Below are 22,858 nucleotides of genomic sequence, written 5' to 3' on the forward strand. Positions count from 1 at the left end.
ATGCTTTAATAGCCCCAATCAAAACTCTGCAAATTCTGCAACTTCAGATATCAATGACAGAGGACTTAAATCTGATCCTGACTTTGTACTCCACCAGCACACCAGCCAAGGAGTACTTTACACCTTTTAAGAATAAAGATTAACATTTGAATGCAGTCATTCTGGTGGCTGTAATAATATCCAATCCTTTGAATGTCTTCAGCAAATGTGGAGTCAGAATATTACTGCGTTTTGTCACTCCTACATTGAACGTAATAGGTTTAAACTGTATACCATTTGACATAAGACCTATTTGCTTTAGAATGCATTGCAACTGGTTTCTTCCAGGTCCCACAACCTGCATATTGAGTTCTGATGTTTGTAGGATATTCGTTACATCTCTGATATGATTCATTTGCTGGTGCCCACATTTCATATCCAAGACGGTCACCTGGTATGTCAGAGGCTTGTCTTATTTCTTCATCCATTCGAGGCCTTTCCACTTGTTTAATTTCAGTCATCGTTGTCATGATAATGAATATGTATGAGATATACCAGGAAGTCACTTGGTATGAGAGAGAGATAAGAACACAAGCAAGAGAACAAAGGAAAACGGGAGAATAAAAAGACACTAAGAAGTTTACCTGATAAACTTGTGTTTAATGTTTTATTAACTTCACATTTCGGGCCACAAATGTGACATTGGCGACAAGGATGAAAGAAGCTTGAAGAAAATCAACAGCTACGTCGATCCATGGTCCTGTCAGAAATTGCGTATACCGGATCGGTTCTGGTGGATTACTCCTACTTGTGATTTGACATCCGTGACAAGTTTTAACAAATCTCTCTGCGACTTTATCACAACTTGGCCACCATACCTTGGTCCTGAGGTTTTGCTTGGTATCAACAATACCTAGGTGTCCTTCATGCGCTAAGGATACGATCTTCGGTCTCAATCTTTGCGGAATCACCAATCTGCAACCTCTCAATACACACTGTCCGATGCAACAAAGTTCGTCTCTAATGGGAATGTAAGCCTTGTGAGTACACTTGTCCCATTGTCCACTCTGTATGCATTCTCTTACTTCCATGAGTTCTGGATCACGTTCGGATTCTCTCTCGACTTCCTTCGTAGTCACAGCTTTCGGTGTCGCCTGAATAGCTACGAAGCGTACAAAGCTCTCTGTTTCTGTTCACAATTCTGACTTGGATTGTGGACCTCCATCCTTCACCAATCTGGACAGCGGATCAGCAATGTTTGCTTTCCCTGCTATGTGGATTACTTTATATTCGTAGGGTTGTAGTCTGAGTACCCATCTCTCTATTCTGGCACATGGTTTGGATCTAGGTGCATAGATCACCTCTAATGGCTTATGATCTGTGATAAGTTCAAATTCAATGCCGTATAAATATGCTTGGAATCTCTCACAGGCCCATACAAGTCCGAGTGCTTCTTTCTCTGTCTGAGAGTATCTTCTATCCACATCTGATAACGATCTGCTGGCATAGGCAATGATTCTTGGTCCTCCATCATGCATCTGGACCAACACGGCTCCTAAACCAACTGGGCTGGCATCCGCTATGACTTTGGTTGATGCCGCCGGATCGTAATATCCAAGAGTTTTTGCATCTGTCAGGCTTTGCTTCAGCGCTGTGAACGCTTTCTTCTGCTCAGATCCAAAATGAAATGGTACACCTTTCCTGGTTAGTTTCCTTAGTGGTTCTGCCACTGTAGCAAAATTAGGAATGAACTTTGCGCAAAAGTTGACCAATCCCAGGAAACTCCTCACCTCTGTTGTGTTCTGAGGTGCACGTGCCTCTTCAATAGCTTTCACCTTGGCCTCTGCAGGGTTTAGTCCTTCCCGTGTAAGTCTGCGTCCCATGAAGTCCATTTCTGACACACCGAACTGGCACTTGTTTCCATTCACGGTAAGGCCTGCCTCCTGTAGTCTAGATAGTACACGCCTCAACCGTTTGTCATGCTCTTCCTTCGTTGGTGCATGGACTATGATGTCATCAGAAATGTTGGCAACTCCAGGAATGCCTTGAATCACTCGATGGATTTCATACTGGTAGACCTTCGAAGCTGCATTAATTCCAAATGATAGTCTCTTGTAACGATACAATCCACAGTGAGTCACAAATGTAGTTACATCTCGGGAACCTGGATCCAGCTCTAATTGATGATAGCCCCATTTCAGATCAATCTTTGAGAATACCTTGCTGGTAGTTAGTTCTTGAAGTATTTCCTCCACTGTTGGTATAGGGTGTCGTTCTCTAATTATAGCTTCATTGGCCATTCTCATGTCAACACATAGTCTTATGTCACCCTTTGGTTTGGGCACAATCACTACGGGACTGACCCATTGTGTTGAATGTTCCACCGGTTCAATAATGTCTTGTTCGATCAATTCTTTAATTTTGGCTTCGACTTTCCCACGAAGTTCAAACGGAGTTTGAAGCATTGGTTGTGCCTTGGGTTTGACCGTTTCATCTACCACTAGCTTCAATTGTCGACCTTTCAGCTTTCCTACTCCTTGGAAGACTGCAGGGAATTCTTGCTTCATATCCTCGTATGACTGAATTGAATTGACACAAGCTCCAATATGAAGTATTGCCAGGTCTTGTGCTGTGCTTCTACTCAGCAATGGTTCTCCCCTCTCTTCTATAACCATAAACTCTGCTTCGGTGTACTTATCTCCAGCTTCAACAGTTGCAGTAAAACATCCAATGGTCTGCAATGGCTTGGTTGCTGTGTATGGATACAGTTTCTTGGAACACTTCTTTGAGATACAGATGATCTTTTACGTTTTCAACTTCTCCCATAAATGTCGATCAATCACATTACTGTCACTGCCTGAGTCTACAATGACCTGAACTGTCACTCCACCAATGATCACTGGGACCTTCTCATGATGTACTTCATTCAACGTAAATTGGTAACAACTCTGTTCCTCCTGGGTATCATCATCGTCACCGTCTATCTGGCGAATGGTATCTTTCTTTCCAGGATACTTTCCTTTCCCCCAGGCTTTGCCTTTGGAAGTTGTACTCTTCCTCTTCTGGTCTGCATTGGACTTGCTTTTGCACTTCTTTGCAAAGTGGTCCTTGCCTCCACACTTTCTGCAAACTTTGCCTTTGGCCGGGCAATATGGGTCTTTTCCAAAGTGACCTCGGTTTCCACATCGATAACACTCCACGTCATGTGTCGGCGTATATCTTGGCTGATTATGGCGATGTGAGAGCCTCTTAATTTGCTGGCTTGAGTTGTCTTTCAGGGTCATGGTATGAAATTGCCCTTCAACAGCCTCTAATGCAGCAGCAATGGTTAAAGCATCGGTGAGTTCCAACTCACTCCCTCTTTCCAGTAGACATCTTCTGAGTTTATCTGATCTGCAGTGCTGTACGACTTGATCCAATAATTGGTTGTCCAAATCAGCTGGCATGTAATTGCATCCAACAGCTAGCTGGCGTAGTCTCGTCACGTACTGAGCAATTGTCTGGCCATCTTCTTGTCTCGTTCTCCGAAACAAATGGCGTTGAAATGTAGCATTCGGTGTCACTACATAGTGTGCATTTAATGCATCTACCACTTTCCGGTACTCATCCTTTCTTCCAGTATTCAAAAGTGTCTTAAATGTTTCCTGAACTGAGCGTCCTGCAGTGAAAAGAAGTAATGCCCTTCTCTGTGCTTTTTGTTCAACTGTACCGGTATCTAGAAATAGGCCACGACTGTCGGCATAGGATTCAAATTCTTCCAGCCATGCCTTCCATTTCACACTTACAGTGCTTGCATCACCCGTTGGGTCAAAATGGACCTTTACCGACGGGTGAATCAATTATGGTAGTGATAGATTACTACAGCAGATACTATGAGTACATGGTGTTGAAGTCCACAACCACTGAAAAAACAATACAAGCGTTAGCAGAGATATTCGCAAGATATGGATTACCTGTTACATTATACTCCGACAATGGTCCACAATTCATTTCAGAGACATTTGCGGAATACACGAGGACCACAGGTATCCACCATCATAAAGTAACTCCGAAATGGCCGCAAGCCAATGGAGAAGTAGAGAGACAAAATCAGTCCATTGAAAAACGATTGAGGATTGCACACGCAGAAGGACAAAATTGGCAAGAAGCATTGCTATCTTATGTGGCTGTCTATCGAGCAACGCCTCATGCAACCACTGGAAAAAGTCCTGCAGAAGCATTTTTTGGGAGAAAAATCCGCACCAAAATGCCAGAAATAAAGGAAATCCGAGACGACCAGGAGATGAGGGACCACGATGCTGAAAAGAAAGGTGCAGCAAAGCTGTACACAGATTCGAAACGTGGAGCCAAGTACTCAGACATCATGCCAGGAGATAATGTTCTAGTGAGGCATGAAACTGGTGGTAAGCTAGACACACCTTATTACCATCAACCCTATACTGTCGTATCCAGAAGTGGCAGTATGGTGACAGTCAAGTCTCCGACTGGAGTCCTGGATAAGAGAAATGTCTCAGGTGTAAAAAGGTACCAGTCCAGAGATACATCAAGTGAAGAGGTTGAAAGGCCAATACGAGATGCTGAAACTGAGAGACCTGATGATGTTCCAGAGGCAGTTACCAGCACTCCTGATGAAGTGACTAGAGCACTAGAAACACCCGAAGCCGTGTTGAGCAGTATTTCCGACGCCGAGAGTGAACAACCGAGAAGCGACGACAATATCGCAGGCAGGCCGAAACGAAACCGGAAAGTGCCCAAACGATACGAAGACTTTGTGCCATAGTTTTAATAAGAACTTTGGGACAGTATTTAATCTTATATCATAAAGTGCATGTATGAGTGCTGTAGGAAGTAAACTTTATGTAGTTGAGTTATAGTATTACCATTAGTTACGATGTTTGTATGTTTCCGAGGAATATTGGTAAGTGAAGGTAAAGTTTATTTCTGATTAAAGGAGGGATGTCATGATAATGAATATGTATGAGATGTACCGGAAGTCACGTGGTATGAGAGAGAGATAAGAACACAAGCAAGAGAACAAAGGAAAACGGGAGAATAAAAAGACACTAAGAAGTTTACCTGATAAACTTCTGTTTAATGTTTTATTAACTTCACATTTCGGGCCACAAATGTGACAATCATCTTTAGACAAAATTGCATTAATCCGTCTCTGAGACTTTGTGTAAACTTCAAGCAAAACTTCCATCACTATCACAGGAAATCTGAAAATTTTGCAACTATTCAAAGACCTCCTGATTGAAATAGGTAGTTTTTGGAAGCATCCAGTTGATGGGGTTCAAACTCATTCTGCATCCATCCATCCATCAGATCCTTTGATTTATTTCTGATAACCCCTCATTAGTTCTTCTTCTGCACTCATCTCTAAAGTCTCGTATATTGTCAGAGCTCTGATCCATATCCAGCTCTTCAGATTTTATATTATTCCTCCTACTGTCTTGCAAAATGTAATTTGTTATCTTTAGAACATGGTATTCTTGATTCGTAGTAACTGGAACTTTTTCTGTCAAGATGCTGGTCAAAATTATTTCCAAAGTTCTCCTATCTTGAAAATCTGTTATCTAATTGTTCATCTTATGGATGTAGCATTCTTGCTTCAAACACATTTTTCATATCACCGCAGCAACTATTTTTATAATTTTCTCATGGTGAAAATTCAGCATCAAACTGGGGATCTTGCGAACGTGCCAGTCTAAACTTGTGGGAATTTGAACTTGCAGGATTCATGTTCTGTCCAAAATTATTTCTCAAGTTCTCATGGTGTGATAACCTTGAATCTGATGGACCATATGTAGCTGAAGCTCTTTTTGTTCCAGAGTTCCCTCCAAAAAACTCACTGACATATCATTGAGGATAACCTTAATTTTAACCCTTCCATAATTTTTTTTCCAATCTGTCCTGATTTTTCTTTAACTATTGCAGTTACTTCTGATTGCTTTAGCTTTTCTCTATCAATCTGTAGCACACCTGGATACGTGGTGTTCATATATCTCAATCTGGGTTTAAAACCCAAGCAAATGCAGTATGAAGGTGGTAAATCTTCCTTGACAATTACAGAGTTCACAAAAGGACATTCTCTCCTACATTCAATCACGTGGTTCAATCCAATGATCAGATCTTGTATATCCATATCTCTAAAGTGCTGTTCCTAAACAGATGAGCCATAGGTATGTCATGGATCAATTCTTGGTACATTTCTTTTTACAGTTAAAAGCATTAGTTTCCATGTTTTCCATGTGCCCTTTTGGTCCTGGAACATGTTTGAGGGTTTTCTCATTCTTTCTGTGTTTTATTCCAATGAAATGCATCTTAAGATTTATTTTAGATGTACAATGGACATCGCAAATCTTACAATAGGACACATTGGCCGAACCCTTGTTTTTGATCTCACAATTCGCTGGATCTTGCCCCAAATGTCTGTTGCCCATCCTCTTTCTGGAGCAAATTAAAGAACGCGTCAGGTTTCAGAATCTAATGGAGTCGCAAATCAAATTTACACGTTGTCAGTCAACCAGATGCAAGACAAATGAATAAACTTTGATCCTGACAACTCAGAAGTGTCTGCAATAAGTACAAATGTTATTCCCACTTTCCTAATCCTGTATGGAGTGTGGAGATCAAAATTTTCTTCAAATGTTACGGCCTAAACGTCACTTCCTTCTAAAATATTGATAATATAAAATAACCCAAGTTTATTTATTACTTAAAAGAAATATCATACCATGTATGAGATGTCTGGTGTGACTGTTCACAAAGCAAACTTCATCATCGCACCTTAGTGCATGCATCTTCTGACATTGTAACACCACTCCTTACATGGTTGTTTATTTATTATTGCATTACCTGCTAAGTCACCTTCGCTAGACAGTACTCAAAATGAGGCATTTTATTGTATCTTGGAACAAGTGACAATAATACATTTCATTTCAAATCAGTGTATGACCTAAACAGTAAATAGTAGGGCTCTAAATAGAATGGAGAAATCTAAGGGCACAGGTACATAGATCACTGAAAGTGGTGGCAAAGGTCAACAAGATGGTTAAGGCAAACAAGCTAAACACCTTCATTTGTCAGTGTATTGAGTGCAAGAGTTGAAATAGTGCGTTACAACTGTAACAGGTATTGACGAGGCGGCACTTGGTGTATGATGCACAGTTCTGGTCAGCAAACTGTGAGAAGGATGCCATGAAGCTGGAAAGAACACAGAAAAGATTTAGGAGGATGTTGACAGAGTTGGAGGGCTCAAATTACAAGGAGAGACTGTAATGATAGTGATCATGTTTGCATGGCCACTAGCAAGGCCTTGATTATAGTTCCTGTTTGATTAGACTTGGCTGCCAGCAGGGGGCTGACACACAGTATGTTATCTGTAATGGAGGCTTGCAGCCTCATGGCATGCCTCATCTGCTGTTTATATCAACTTTAAAGTAAAGAATGTTTTCCTTCATCCATATGTTGTCTAAGAACTCACACATACGAATACAAAATGAAACAGAGACTGGATAGTCTGGACCTTTTAGACCTGGAACTTAATCAGAGAGTGACATTTTAGAAGGTTATAAAATTATGAGTGGCAGAGATAAGATGAATAGTGACAGTATTTTTCCCTGAGGTAGGAGAGTCTAAAACTAGACAGCACCAGTTCAAGACAAGAAGGGAAAGATTTAAAGGAACCCAAGGGGAAAGCTTATCCATGCAGAGGGTGGTGTAGCATATGGAATGAGCTGCCAGAGAAGTGTAAGAGGCAGGCAAAATTTACAAAGCTTAAATGACATTTAGACAGATACATGGAGAGAAGAATGTGAGCCAAAATGTTGGCAAATGGGGTAGACAACTTGGTCACCATGGACACATTGAGCCAAACAACCTGCTTCCATGCTTTATAACTGTGACTATAATTCCAGATTCCAATTTCTTCTTCATGGTCTTAGAATCGCTTTTTTTTACCATTTATTTATCCACATTTTTGAAGGTCATAGTGGAATCTGCTCCAATCACCTCTGCAAGCACTGTATTTCTATCAAATGGCTGCTTTGAAATGTTTTAAATCATTATAAGCTAATGGTCTACCAATTTATTTTGTACTGTGACCTCTATCCCTCAGTTACTCCACAGCCTTCCATGATCTATTCTGTTCTGACCACTCAGCATTTTGTTTGCTTTCATTCAATATTGTCTCATTGTTTATGTTCCCAAAGAACATCATCCCAGCTCTTTCTATCTAGACCTACTGTCATCTCAGCAACAATTCATAAGCCTTTTTGAGACCCTCTCAAACAGATATACACTCTTTTTATTCTGCCAGAACAATCAAAGCATTGACACTCAATGTGCTCAAGTGGAGCTGGTGGAGAAGTTTAAGGGTAAATAACAATCTGTCCTGGTCCAATCATGTTCACTAGATAGACAAGAAGTACATGAACATCACTACTTCCTTAGAAACCTAAACGTTTGCCAGGCCTCCAATGTTGCTAAATGATTTTAACAGATGCATCTCAGAAAGTATCCTGCCCCGATACATCAGGGCTTGGTGTGGAAGCTATTGTGTCCAAGATGACAAGAATTTGCAGACAGCTGTGAATACAACTCAGGCCATCATGAAGCCCTCCCCTCCATCTAGTCGATCTACATTCACTACTCTTTCCAGAATAAAGCCAATCAATTAATCTCAACCTGGTTAAAGATCTCTACTTCCCCTCCCATAGGAATAATCAAAACAGGACATACATAGTAAATGGAAGTGCATTGAGAAAGACAGTGGAGCAGAAAGATCTAGGAATACGGTCCCTGAAGGTAGAATCTCATGTAGATAGGGTGGTAAAGAAGGATTTTAGTATGCTGGCTTTTATAAATCAATGCATAGAATACAGGAGTTGGGAAATTATGTTGAGATTGTTCAAGGCATTGGTGAGGCCAAATTTAGAGTACTGTGTGCAGTTCTGGTCACCAAATTAATGGAAGGATATCACTAATGTAGAGAGAGTGCAGAAAAGATTTACAAAAATGTTACCTAGTTTCTGAATCTAGATTACAAAGAAAGATTGAGCAAATTAGGTCTTTACTCTTTGGAGCTTTGAAGTTTGAGAGGGGATTTGATAGATGTATTTAAGATTATGAGAGGGATAGATAGTGTTGATGTGGATAGGATTTTTCCATTGAGAGTAGGAGAGATTGAAACAAGAGGTCATGAGTTAAGGGTTAAGGGTCAAAAGTTTAGAAGTAACATGAGGGCGTACATCCTTACTCAGAGAGTGGCAGCTGTGTGGAATGAGCTTCCGGGAGGTCAATTTTGTCATTTAAGGAAATATTGGATAGGTATATGGATGGGAGGGGAATGGAGGGTTATGGACAGGGTGCAGGTAGGTGGGACTAGAGGAGAATACTTGATTCGGAGCAGACTAGAAGGGCCAAAATGGCCTCTTTCAGTGCTGTAATTGTTTTCTGGTTAAATGAGATTTCAAACAGGAGGTTTCCGATTTGTGTCATAAACTGTTTCTTCCCTACTCTAATTAGAATAATAAACACACCCCGCATTGGTAAAATGGTTTTGCCCCAGCATTGTCTTAACTGAATCTTTTCTCTGCAGCCCTATACCCTGAACTTTGGGGTTATTTTTTTGTACTCCAAGTTAGGTTGAAATGACTTGATATCATGAAAACAAAGGTTTTTTTTTTGCTGATGCCTGTGACAATTAACAATTCAATTCACTATTTTGTAGCAGGAAAGCCCTGAAAGAACCAGGAGTTAGTGAATGATTCAGCTCCCTGTGCAAACTTCCTGGAAAATCCATATGTTGCATGTTTCTTGAGTGGATTATCTTGGAGTTCCTACATATGGCAAGCAACAATCTGTTTTGCTATCAAGAGCTATTGCACATGACATGTCCACCATAACCAGAAACCAATTCTTCCATGAATTACAGTTGTAGATTTTTTTCTCTCTAAAGAAACTTCTTTTCTCCTGCCAATTTTCTGCTGGCAGGCTTCTTAACCATGGAGGTATCAACACCTTCATGAAGTATGGCATATCAGCATCACTCTCTAAGATGCTGGAGAATAGCCAAAAAGTTCAACTAAAAATAGTGCTTTATGAAGCAAAATAACAGAGAGAGAGAGAGAGAAAGAGAGGACTTGCCCTACTGTGCCTTCTCTGAAGCACTGAACGAGTTTTCAACCCTTCACACAGTCGGTGGCATAACTGATTTAACTCCAGCGACCCCCCCTGTTTTGAATCTTGAATTCCAGTACAATCTGTACGTTCTGACACAAGAGTTTTTGTCCCTTTCTCTGGTTTCTTCTCTCACTCCAGAATTGGTAGGCTAAATGGCCAGAATTTCTCTCAATGATCTGGGGATTTGATGGGATTTTGGGGAGAATGAATTGGAAGTAGAGCAGTGATGGTCATGTTGGTCCTTAATGATAAGAGGCTGCTTTCTTGAGACACTGCCTCTTGTAGATGTCCTTAATGGAGTGAAGACTTATACCCATGATGGCACTGGCTGAACTTACAACTCCCTGCAGCCTTTTCCTATCCTGTGCATTGGCACTTTTATACCAGAGACTGAAGCAACCAGTCACAATGCTCTCCAAGGTACACCTGTAGAAAATTGTAAGAGTCTTTGGTGACACACTGAATCTCCTCAAACTACTAGCAAAGTACAGCCAGTGGCGAGTCTTCTTCGTGATTGCTTCGACATGGAGGCCTCAGTATAGATCTTCAGAGATTTTGACACCCAGGAATTTTACCCTCTCCACTGCTGACCCCTCGATGAGGACTGGTTTGTGTTCTCATCGTTGCCCCTTCCTGAAGTCCACAATCAGTTCCTTAGTTTGCTAACATCAAGTGCAAGGTTGTTGTTGTGACACCACTCAACCAGCTGATTTAGCTCAGTCCTGTATGGTTCCTCATTGCTATCTGTTTGTGCCGACAACCTTGGTATAATCAGTAAATTTGTCAACGGCATCAGAATCGTGCTTAGCTACAGAGTCATGGGTGTAGACAGAGTAGAGCAATGGGCGAAGCATGTATTCTTGAGGTGTACCTGCATTGTTTGTCAGTGAGGAGGGAATATTGTTACCAATTCACACTGAATGTTATCTTCTGATGAGGACGTCAAGGATTCAGTTGCTGAGGGAGGTGCAGAGGCCCAGATTTTGAAGCTTGTTGACCAGTATTGAAGGGTCAGTGTTGTAAGCTGAGCTGAGTAGAGAGCCAACAAGATTGCCGAATGATTGTGGCAGTAGGTGAAATGCAGCAAGTCCAGATATATACTTGGGTACAAGTTAATTATGGCCATGACCAACCTCTCAAAGCATTTAATCAGAGTAGATATGAGTACAATTGGGTGATAGTCCTTGAGGCAGCTGGCTCTGCCCTTCTTGGACTCTTGTATGATTGATGGCCTTTTGAAGAGAGTGGAAAAACTCGGACTGCAGCAATAAGAGATTGAAAATGTCTCTGAACACTCTAGCTAGTTCACTGGCTCAGATTTTCAGCACACTGCCAGGTATCCATTAGGTCCTCGTGCTTTGCAAGGGTTTACCGCCTTGAAGGATGTTCTTCATTGGCCTCAGAAACCCATATTCATAGGGTTACTAGCTTCTGCAGGGATTCTCAATGTTACCATTGAATTGTCCTTTTCAAAATGAGCAGAAAAGCTCAGCTCTTCAGGTAGTGAAGCTCCGCAGACATTTATGATGTTAAGTTTTGCTTTGTAGGATGAAATGGCCTGAAAACCCTGCCAAGTATCTGACTCTGTTTCTAGCTTCCCTCGGTATTGCCAAGATAGCCTTACGTAGGTCATACCTGGACTTGCTAAAGAGATCTGGATCACCGGATTTAAACTCCTAACTATATTTACTCTGTCTACCCCTCACCCCTCATTATTTTAAATATGTCTATCAAATTTTCCCTCATTGTTCAATACTCCAAAGAATAAAGTCCTAACCTGTTTAACATTCCCTGTAACTCTGTTCTTGAAGTCTGGGCAACATCCTAGTAAATCTTTGCACTCTTTTTATCTTATTGATATCTTTCCTGTAGTTAAGTGACTAAAACTGCCCACAGTACTCTAACATTGGCCTCACCAATGTCTTATACAACTTTAACATAACATCCTAACTCCTATACTCAATACTTTGATTTATGAAGGCTAATATGGCAGAAGCTCTCTATATTATCCTATCCACCTGTGATTCCACTTTCAGAGAATTATGTATCTGCATTCCCAGATCCCTCTGTTCTAACATACGCCTCGGTGCCTTACCATGTATGTCCTTTCTTGTTTATCCTTCCAAAATGCAATATCTCACACTTGTCTGCATTAAACTCCATCTGCCATTTTTCAGCCCATTTTTCCAGCTGGTCAAGATCCATCAGCAAGCTTTGAAAACCTACTTGGCTGTCCACAATGCCTCCAATCTTCGTGTCATCTGCAAACTTCCTGATCCAATTTACCACATTATTATTCAGATCATTGATATTGATGATGAACCACAATGCTCCCAGTTCTGATACTTGAAGCACACCAATAATCAAAGACCTCCAATCTGAAAAGCAATCATCTATCACTACTCTCTGGCTTCTCCTATTCAGCCATTGTCGAATCCAGTTTAATCCAATTTCTTAGACCAACTTCCAGTAATTTACGTACTGCTGATGTCAGGATCACTGGCCTACAATTTTCAGGGATACCTTTGGAGCCTTTTTTTAAACAAGGGAACAATGTGAGCTACCTCCAATCCTCTGGCATCACACCCTTGGCTAAGGACTTTTAAATATTTCTGCCAGAGCCCCTGCAATATCTACCCTAGTCCCCTCAAGATCCAAAGGAATATCTGCCAGGCCCTGGATATTTCTCCATCCTTAACTGCTTTAAGACAGGAACCACTTCCTTGTCTTTAATCTGAAGAAGTTCCATGACCTCATTGCTTGTTTTCCTGACTTCCTTCAACTCAGTGCCAATTTCCTGAGTGAATACTGATGCAAAAAAAAAACCATTTAAATCCCCTCTATCTCTTTTTGCTCCAAAGAAGCCGGGCACTCTGATCTCTGTGGGGATCAATTTTTCCCCTTACTATCCTTTTGCTCTTAATATACCTGTAGAAACCCTTAGGATCTTCCTTCACATTGTCTGCCAAAGCCACCTCATGTCATTTTATTGCCTTCCTGGTTCCTTTCTTCAGGTGTTTTTCATGCATTTTTTATACTCCTCAAGTACCTCATTTGCTTCGTGTTGCTTATATCTGTTGTGCACCTCCCTCTTTCCGAACCAGATCCCCAATGTCCTTCGAAAACCAAGGTTCCCTATTCCTGTTAATGTTGCCTTTAATTCGGACAGGAACATACAAACTCTGTATTCTCAAAATTTCGCCTTTGAAGGTCCTCCACTTACCTCGCATATCCTTGCCCAAAAACAACTGATCCCAAACCACACATTCTAGACCCTTTCTCATTTCCTCAGAATTGGCCTTTCTCCAATTTGGAATCTATTCTTCTCCGTAATTAACTTGAAACTAATGGCATTATAATCACAAGACCCAAAGTGTTCCCCTGCACATACTTCTATCACCTGTCCTATCTCGTTCCCTAATAGGAGATCCAGTGTTTTATTCTCTCTAGTTGGTACCTCTTTATGTTGATTTAGAAAACTTTCCTGACATATTTCCAAGCCATCCAACTCTTTTACAGTTTTGGAGTCTCAGTCAATATGTGGAAAGTTAAAATCTCCTACTATCGCCACCTTATATTTCCTGCATCTGTCTGCTATCTCACTACAGATTATTGGGCAGCCTATAATACGCCCCCATGAGTGTGATCATACATTTTCCTCAGTTCCACCCATATAGCCTCAGTGGACAAGCCCTCAGCCTGTCTTGCCTGGGCACAGTTGTGATATTTTCCTTGATGAATAATGCTTTTATTCCCCCTCATTCTTTCACATCTGAAGCAAGGGAAGCCTGGAACATTGAGCTGTCAGTCCTGCCTGTCCTCCAACCAAATTTGGCCACATATCACAAGCCAATCCATGCTCCAAGCTCATCTGCCTTTCTTACACACTCCTTGCACTGGAATAGATGCACCCAAGAACATTTCCACCTCATACTTCTCATGATGCATGCAATCTACATGTCATCTTTTCCCTCCTCTTCTTCTATCTGCTTTGGCACTCTGTTTCCCATCACCCAGCAAATCTAGTTTAAACCCCCTGATGCAGCAATAGAAAACCTTCCTGTAAGGATATTAGTCCCCCTCCAGGTTAAATGCAAATTTTCTTGTTGGAACAGTTCTCATCTTCCCAAGAAGAAAGCCCAATGATGGTTGGTATAGGGGTTAGCGCAATGACTTTACAGCGATCGGTTCCGGATCTGTGTTTGAATCTCCTTACAAACTCTTTACATCAGTAAGGATCTTGTAAGTTCTTTCCATGTCTGCAAGGATTTTCTCTGGGTGATCAAGTTTCCTCCCATGCTTCAAAAATGAACCAAGGTGTAAGTTCATGGGGTGTAATTGGGCGGCACAGACTTGTAGGGCTGAATTGGCCTGTTACAGTGCTGTATGTCTACATTTTAAAATAAATCTGAACCCCTCTCTCCTGTACCATATCTTTAGTCTCATGGTAAACTGCATTATCCTCCTGTTTCTAACCTCACTGGCTTGTGGCACAGGTAGAAATCCTCAGGTCACCGTCTAAGTCGGGAAGTTGGGCCAAGGAATGGAAAAAGAAATTTAACTCAAATATGAGTTATTGCACCTTGGTAAGTCAATCAATAGGACTTGTATAATAAGTAGCATTGCCCTACAGAATGTTGTAGAACAGGGACCTAGGGGTACAAGAGCATAGTTCTTGAAAGTGGCAATTCAAATGGGCAAGATGGTATCGGCAGCATTTGGAATATTTGTTTTCTTTGGGCAGGGTTTGGATTTAAAAAGTTGGGACCTCATGATACAACACTACAAGGCATTGGGTGAGACCAATGTGTTTAGGTCTGGGCACCCAGCTATAAGGAGGATAGCTGAAAGGAGTCCAAGGAAGATACACTGGCATATAGCAAGGACTGGAAAGCTTGAGTCCTGGGGAAATGTTGCAAGGACTGGGTCTTTAGTCCCTTATAGTGTGGCTAGTGTTGCAGGCTGAGAGGTGGACCAGAGGGGGCATAGATAAAATGAATGCTCAGTCTTTCTGCACACAGTAAACAATTCCTGGTGGAATAGATTTAAGGGAAGAGGGAAGAGATGAGAGGCAAAGTTTTCGCTCATTAGCAATATCTGGAATGAGCTGTCAGAGGAAGCTATAGAAGCAGGTACAATTATGACATTTCATTAAACATTTGGACAGGTTTTTAGATAGAAAGAGCTTAGGATGATATGAACTGAATGCAAACAAATGGTAAAAACACAATGCTGTAGAAACTCAGCTGGTCAAACCATGCCCTTTATATAGCAAAATCTTCATAAATCAAGAATGAAATGTGAATTGGATTTAGATAGAAAGGATGATGAAAATGTTTGGAGACATTTGTGTAAAGATAGTAGGACTAAGGTAATAAATGTACGTAATAGATTAGTGCAGTATAATTTTTTTTACATCAATTGTATTTGACTCCGTATAAACTGAAAACATTTCAACTTAGTGCTTCAGATCTATGTTTTAGATGTGGCCAAGAAGTAGGTACTTTTTTTTCATTTGACGTGGACTTGTTCTAAGGTTAAAGGTTTTTGGCTGCAAATTCAATTGTTTTTAGATCAGATATTAAAGGTAAGTTTACCTTTTGAACCAATGTTGGTTTTACTAGGAGACATTAAGTCGATAGCTTGAGATTGAGATTAAATATATATCAAATTAAATATGTATCAAATTGAATTTTTGTGTTTGTCTTTGGCAGTTTCTAAAAAATGAATGGTATTACATGGAAATTGGACTCGGTTTTAGAGATGAAAAGATGACATAATGAGATGAAAGCCTGTATTCCTTTAGAAAAGATTACATATAATTTGAGAGACAAATATTTTTTCTTTGCTAAAGTTTGGAGTCCATATCTGAAAATTATTGGTGTTAGAATTTGATCTCTTGGTCCACTCCGATGGATGCCGCCGCTCCTGCAGTCAAGAAGTTTTAAAGTTTTAAAAGTGATTGTACTAGATAATGATCTCCTTTTTCTCTCTTTGTAGGTGGGAAAGGGAGGAGGGAGGGTATTAGTGGGGTGGTTGCAGAGGTTGGGGGGGGGTTTCTTTTATTTAAAAATTATTAATCAAATTATGTCTGTATTAAAATGTAGTAACTAATGTGATTTTAAATTTTAAATAAAATATTTTAAAAAAGAAAAAGATATAAAGGACACAGTTTGACCAGCTGAGTTTCTCCAGCATTGTGCTTTAACTTCAACCACGGTGTCTGCAGACGTTCGTGTTTTACTTCTGCAAACAAATGGTACGAATAAGTTGGGTCAAATGGATTTTTCTGTAGCTCAATTTAATGCTTGCAATATAGTTCCCATTGCTTCAAATTAAATGAAAAATATCTTTACTGAAGCTATACACATTCAATCTCTTATTTACTGTGATCAATTTTCAGCATATCATTGATAGTTGTGTTCAAATAAAATACTTGTCTAAACAACATTGTCCAAGGTGCCCCTCTATTTACAGTACTTTTTGTCTCATTTTAATCACCGTGCTAAGATTGATATACATGTACCTCAGCTGCAGCTGCTATTATGCATTGAACAAGGAGTTTTGTGACGCAATTTAATCAGAACTGTGCATCTTGAAAACAACCATAAATAGTGCATTAGCTCCAGATGGTATTATTAAATTTTTAAAAGGGTGTCAATTTTGTTCAAAGACATTGCAAATCTGCTGCACATTTTCTCATGTACTGTTCCAAATTGTATGAAGACCTTTTGAAGATATTAAATGTAATATCGCAATTGATAGATCTGCTTAGGGAGCGAGATCAGTGAAGATATCACTCAGAGCTTGAAACAATATCAGTTTTAGCTAAAATACTTTCTTTTTCTAATTTGTGTTTCATGTTTATGGCAGGAACAGAAAAAAAAACATGAAAGTTAAACAGTTTTTTTTATTTTAGTTTTGCAATATCTTCAAGCATTAAAAATAAAATGGCATACTAATTAATTCGGTTTGTTAATTACACACTGCATGTCATTCCCACCTCCCCACCCACCACCACACACACCCAATGTGGCACCAAGCCATCCAGAAGAGATTGACCCAGATTCCATTGCTTAATTGTGTTGTGTTAAAATCTCATAATATCTTATAAGTGTCTCAGATTCATAAATGGGGAAGGGAACTAAAACATTGAACATTACAGCACAGGACAGATCCTTCACCCATAATTTTGTGCCGACCAATCTAACCTTATTCTATAACCCTACTCCATCTGTCCCTACCTCACACAAATGGAGCCCATTTCAGGGTCTTTTGAATGTCTCTATTATACCAGCCTCCATCACTATCCCTATTAATGCATTCCCATTACTCTCTCTATGAAGAGAGAGTAATGCCATCTCTTCCAAACTTAAGTCCACACACCTTAGATTTCTGCTGGTAATTGCTTTTGTAGCCCCAGGGAAAAGCTTCTGGCTGCCTAAGCACCTCATAATTTTATATACTTCTATTAAGTCACCTCTTGTCACACCAAAGAGATAAGCCCAGATTCTGTCAACCTTGCCTCACAAGATACATTCTTTGAATAGCCGTCCTGATTGGATAAGACCAACTGATATCGAGTGGTTCTTGCTTAAATGTACATCTGCACTTGACTTCCCTTTCAAAGGTGGAATTACTTGTCAACATCAACTCATCCAGATTGGTGCCTTACACAAATTTCCTCAGGGCGGCAACCATCACTCAAACCATTTTTAGGAAAAGTTCAAACGATTTTAAAAACAAGGAGTGAATGTTAGGATTTTTACCTCTGCTTTTTCAACTTTAAATGTCAACTATCTAAAGTAGAATTTAGTAGGCATCATTTCACAGCCCATTAATAACCTGTTGATTCCTTCTTCATGTCCACAATATATTTAATACTGGGCTTCTATTCCTTGCGATGTTTTGGATTCTGTGAGTTGTTGAAATTCTACAAGCATGGATGAAGTGTATTCACTACAAATTCTTCTTACAGCTTGGCAATTGTGGCACAAGATTAAATTGATTGGGAGTCATGTGATGCAGCAGAGATAGGAGAACATGAGCCCTGGGGCTCCTCAGATCAATTCAGTTAAAAGCCCTTAAAAAAATGCTCAAATTGCCTTTAAATGAGGTGAACATTTAGAGCAAGAACTGAAGAACCAGACAAAGAAATACAGTTACTGACCAGAATTCACCCTTAATAGTGGAATCCAACCTCAGTACCGGGACATCGGCAAAACAGCAAGATGGCCTCCACTAAAGCCTCAAGGTCTGCAGAGAAATCCACCCCTGGAACAGGGGTCAACGACTGAAGGAGGTTACAAAGCTCCTTCTAATAAACTAGACGCCAAAATTGAGATGATTAACCAGTCTATCTCAGGACTTAGCCACGTTAAACCTGTTGGCCTCCCGAATGTCTGCCACGGAGGAGTGTGTCGGGAGAGTAGAGGACCAACTAACAGAGATGAACTCCTTCCTTGAGTTTCCAAGGAAGGAAAATAACTTTCTGCTAGGAAAAGTAGACCTGCTAGAAAATTACAGCAGGTATAATAATGTCTGTATTGTTAACCTGAAGGAAGGCTCTGAGGGAAAGGATTCCATAGAATTTTTTAAAGGCTGGATCCCAGACACTCTGGGATGAGAACACTTTAATGAACCAATAATGATTGAATGGACCCATCAAGTATATGCACCTGGCATGTCTGCAGGCCAGAGTCCGAGACACATCCTGATATGTCTTTTGAAATAACAAGACTGGGATAAAATCTTACACACTTCTGCTAGTAAGCTGGAGAAGACAAAGGCCCCATTACATTTGACAACAGGCCAGTGTTTTTTTTTACCTAAGTGCAGGTCTAATGAAGCGAAGGAGGGAGTTCAACCAGGTGAAAAAAAAAGAGCTCCAGTCTCAGAATATCCCATTTGCTTGCTTCACCCAGCAACATTGAGGGTCGTGCTCCCAGATGGAAGGAGGTCATAACACTGAGGTGCATGTATATGAATAAGGTAATGAAATATGTTAGCTTTAATGTGAATGGGCTGAATAGTGAAGTTAAAAGGAAATGAGTATTGGCACGCTTGAAAAAAACGTAAACTGATATTGCCTTTATACAAGAAACCCACCTTACTACACAGGAACATAAAAAAATAAAGAGAGAGTGAGTATGACATGTAATATCATCTTCTTTTAAATCCAAAGTCATGGTGGTGGGGGAAAGGGGAAGCCATCCTGATAACCAAAAACAAGCCAGTAACAATTGGAGAAACGATCATTGACCTGTCAGGCCAATATGTATTAGTTAATTGTCAGCTTTACTCAGAATCCTGGACATTTTTAAACCTATACACACCTAACTATGATGAAGAATCCTTTATTCAAGCTATCTTCCTTAAGATTTCAAGGAGACGACAAAATAATCTTGTCAGGGGTGACTTCAGTTTTAGTTTGGACCCTATTCTGGACAAATCAATGCAAACAAAGCACCCAAAATCACTTGTCTTTAATGCAAGATCTAAATTTGACAGATGTGTGGAGGAAAATACACCCTTGAACCAGGGACTATTCCTTTTATTCCACATGTTACGACTCCCATACTAGGATTAACCCCTTTTTGTTATCAATACAATTAATTCACAGAGCATTAGAATCTGAATACCGACCTAGAACCTTTTTAGATCATTTGCCTCTGACTCTTTGTATTTTGATTCCAGAAAAATCAACTAACTCATTCAGATGGTGTCTGAATCTTACCCTACTCTAAAAACCAGAATTTTGCAAATTCATTAGAGATGAGATAAAGCTGTTCTGTGAAACAAACTGTCCCTCTGCTTCAAATAGTTTTATTCCATTAAAAGCCTTATGGGACAGATAACTTCATAAACATAAGGTAATAAGAAGAAATGCATGGCAAGAACTAGAAACAGAAATTCAGCAATTGGAAAAGGAGTTTCAACAGTCCAGCTCCAAAGAAATATATAAAGTGCTTGTAAACAAAGTAACTCAAGTAAAATATATTGCACACTTATACAATTGAAAAGAAACATCCTAAGAATGAAACAAATATCTTCTGAACTAGGGAGAAAAAGCACATAAGGTCTTGTGCAGACAATTGAGGGCGGAGGACATTTTGAGAACAACAAATTCAATCCAGACTGAGATGGGCTCAGTTTCACATAACCCAACAGAAATCAATGATATATTTAAACAGTTTTATACAAACCTATATAAATCAAAGTCCTCAGAAGACCTGATGGCTTTTTCTACACTGTTGAACTATCCAAAGTTGACCAAGAAGATCAAGTAAATTTGGACCTCACCTTTACTTCAAAAGAAATTGAAAAAAATCCTTGGGCTCAGTACAGTCTAATAAATCACCAAGGGAGGACAGTTTCCCACCAGAGTTTTATAGAGAATTAAGGATATCACCAGGGGAGGACATTTTCCCACCAGACTTTTATAGAGAATTAAGTATATCACCAGGGGAGGACAGTTTCCCACCAGAGTTTCATAGAGAATTAAGGACCTACTTATACTGGATGTAAGTAACTTAGCTTCTAAAACTTTATTTGCTTTTTAAAATATTTTTATTGATTGTAATTAAAAAACCCTTTATACATGATTTCTAACTGATTACATAATGTAATTCAATTCATAGAATATATATGACATATATAAATTGTAATACAGAATAAAATCCATAATAATCAGGCAACATATCTTGCTCAAAATCTCAAATTCTGATGTTAAATAGAAAATAATAAGGTAGAATTAAGGATCCGATATAGGGACTAATTGGTTTAGTCAGTATGTATTGGCAAAGCCTGTTAGGCCCAGGCTTACAGGTTTGGCCAATACTTGCTGAAATTAATAAATCCAGACTAGAGTGGCACTCTAGTGTTGACTAGAGTCAACAACCTATTTAGGCACTTCAATATTTATCCACTATGCCAAGTCTAAGGCTAAATCGAGTTTAGCTAGGGTTCTGGACCTGAGAAAGTCTTTGACAGTGTTGGGCGCTATCAGTAGCCCAATAATGATGCAGACAGAAGAGTGAGGGGAATGATAGGCTTTATTAAGCAAGAGACTGCTGACCTGGGTCTAGGCTAGGAAAATGAACGGGAAGGAGAGGGGTCTCAACCTTTATGGCCAGGGTATGGCGGTTATTTTAGAAAAATTTCCTCACGAGTTTTTGTTTCGATGGAATAAAAATTTATTACGAACTTATGATGTGCCAATATTGAAACATTTATTGAATTTATGGACAAGTAAACTTAAAAAATTGGGACTTAAAAATATATATTCTGGAAGATTGCCATTATATAATAATCAACTTGTTCCTTTTACGGTCTCTAATGCCACTTTGAAACAATGGGAAAAGAAGGGAATAAAAAATTTATCTGATTGTTTTTCTGAGGGTTGTTTTTGTTCCTTTGACAAATTACAAAGGAAATATGATATTAGTGCAAATTCTATATTTGTATATTATCAATTAAGATCTTTTGTAAAACAGTTATGTGGTCGACATATGATTTTATTGCCTGAATCTAGTTTTGAAGAATATGTACTTTCAATACCAAAAAAGGGATATATATCTGATTTGTATTGTATTTTACATGAAATTGATAGTAAAAAAGACTGGGATAAAGATAAGTTGAAATGGGAAAAAGATTTAGGACATAAAATAGCTGAAGAAGCTTGGATGGAAATTTGTCAGAATAGTATTCGGAAATTAATTAATGCTAGACTAGCAATGATTAATTATAATTTTATTCATCAGCTATATTTAACGCCGGAGAAATTAAAAAAATTTGAATTTAGTAAGTTGGATTCTTGTTTTCGATGTGATCAGATGGCCAATACTTTTTTGCATACTGTTTGGCTTTGTGATCGATTGCAACAGTTTTGGAAAGGTATTCAATCTGTTTTTAACAGTTTATATAATATCCATCTTGTATTAAATCCCGATATATTTTTATTAGGGAACATGCAATCATTAATCGATTTAGGTTTAGAGGATTATCAGATTTCATTTATTTATTTAGCTTTAGTTGTGGCTAAGAAATGTATAGCACTTACTTGGAAAGATAGAAATATACTAACTTTAGATAAGTGGTATTTGGAAATGAAATTTTGTTTGACTATGGAAAGGATATCTTTTTCAATTCAGGATAAGATATCTTTTTATAAGTTAAAGTGGACTCCGTTTGCTAATTATATGCATTTAAGTTTGATTTAAATATATGTTTAAGTGTGATATTTTAGTATTGACAATTTTTTTTGTTGTTGTTAGAATTGTTTTAGGTTAAGTTTTATCTCTTTTTTTTGTAAGTGGGTATTTTTTTTCATATATAATATTGTCAATTTTATTAACTCTTCACTCTTTATTTTGGGGGGAGGGTTGGACTAATTTTAAGTTAGACTGTTAATATTGTGTTACAATTAACGGGGGGGGGTTATTTTGTGTAGTTTTCTGATGTAATATTGTAATCATACCTTTTTAATTTTTTTTTTCTATTTTTATTTAAATGTAATTCTTTATTGTATAGTGGGATGAGGTCATGTTATAAAATTTTAAATAAAGTCTTTAAAAAAAAACCTTTATGGCCAGGGTCACATAGGAAGGATCAAGGGAGGAGCTAAGGTAAGAGGAGCTAAGGTGGGGAACCCCCGGAGGGTGGACCAGGCAGTACATACAGCCATATCACCACA

The 22,858-nt window shown here is 39.2% G+C and overlaps 1 long non-coding RNA gene across 2 annotated transcripts in view; it reads left to right on the forward strand.

The window, feature by feature from the left end:
- The window catches only part of LOC138748309 (uncharacterized), a 46,313-nt gene that overhangs the window by 20,607 nt on the left and 2,848 nt on the right, over positions 1-22,858 (forward strand). For both annotated transcript variants that reach the window (XR_011347946.1, XR_011347931.1), the window contains one exon: positions 18,143-19,155. This is a non-coding gene — a long non-coding RNA (uncharacterized lncRNA). The remainder of the gene's footprint in view (positions 1-18,142; positions 19,156-22,858) is intronic.

Source organism: Narcine bancroftii, chromosome 1, assembly GCF_036971445.1.
Source record: "Narcine bancroftii isolate sNarBan1 chromosome 1, sNarBan1.hap1, whole genome shotgun sequence".
In the NCBI taxonomy this organism is placed as follows: Eukaryota; Metazoa; Chordata; class Chondrichthyes; order Torpediniformes; family Narcinidae; genus Narcine; species Narcine bancroftii.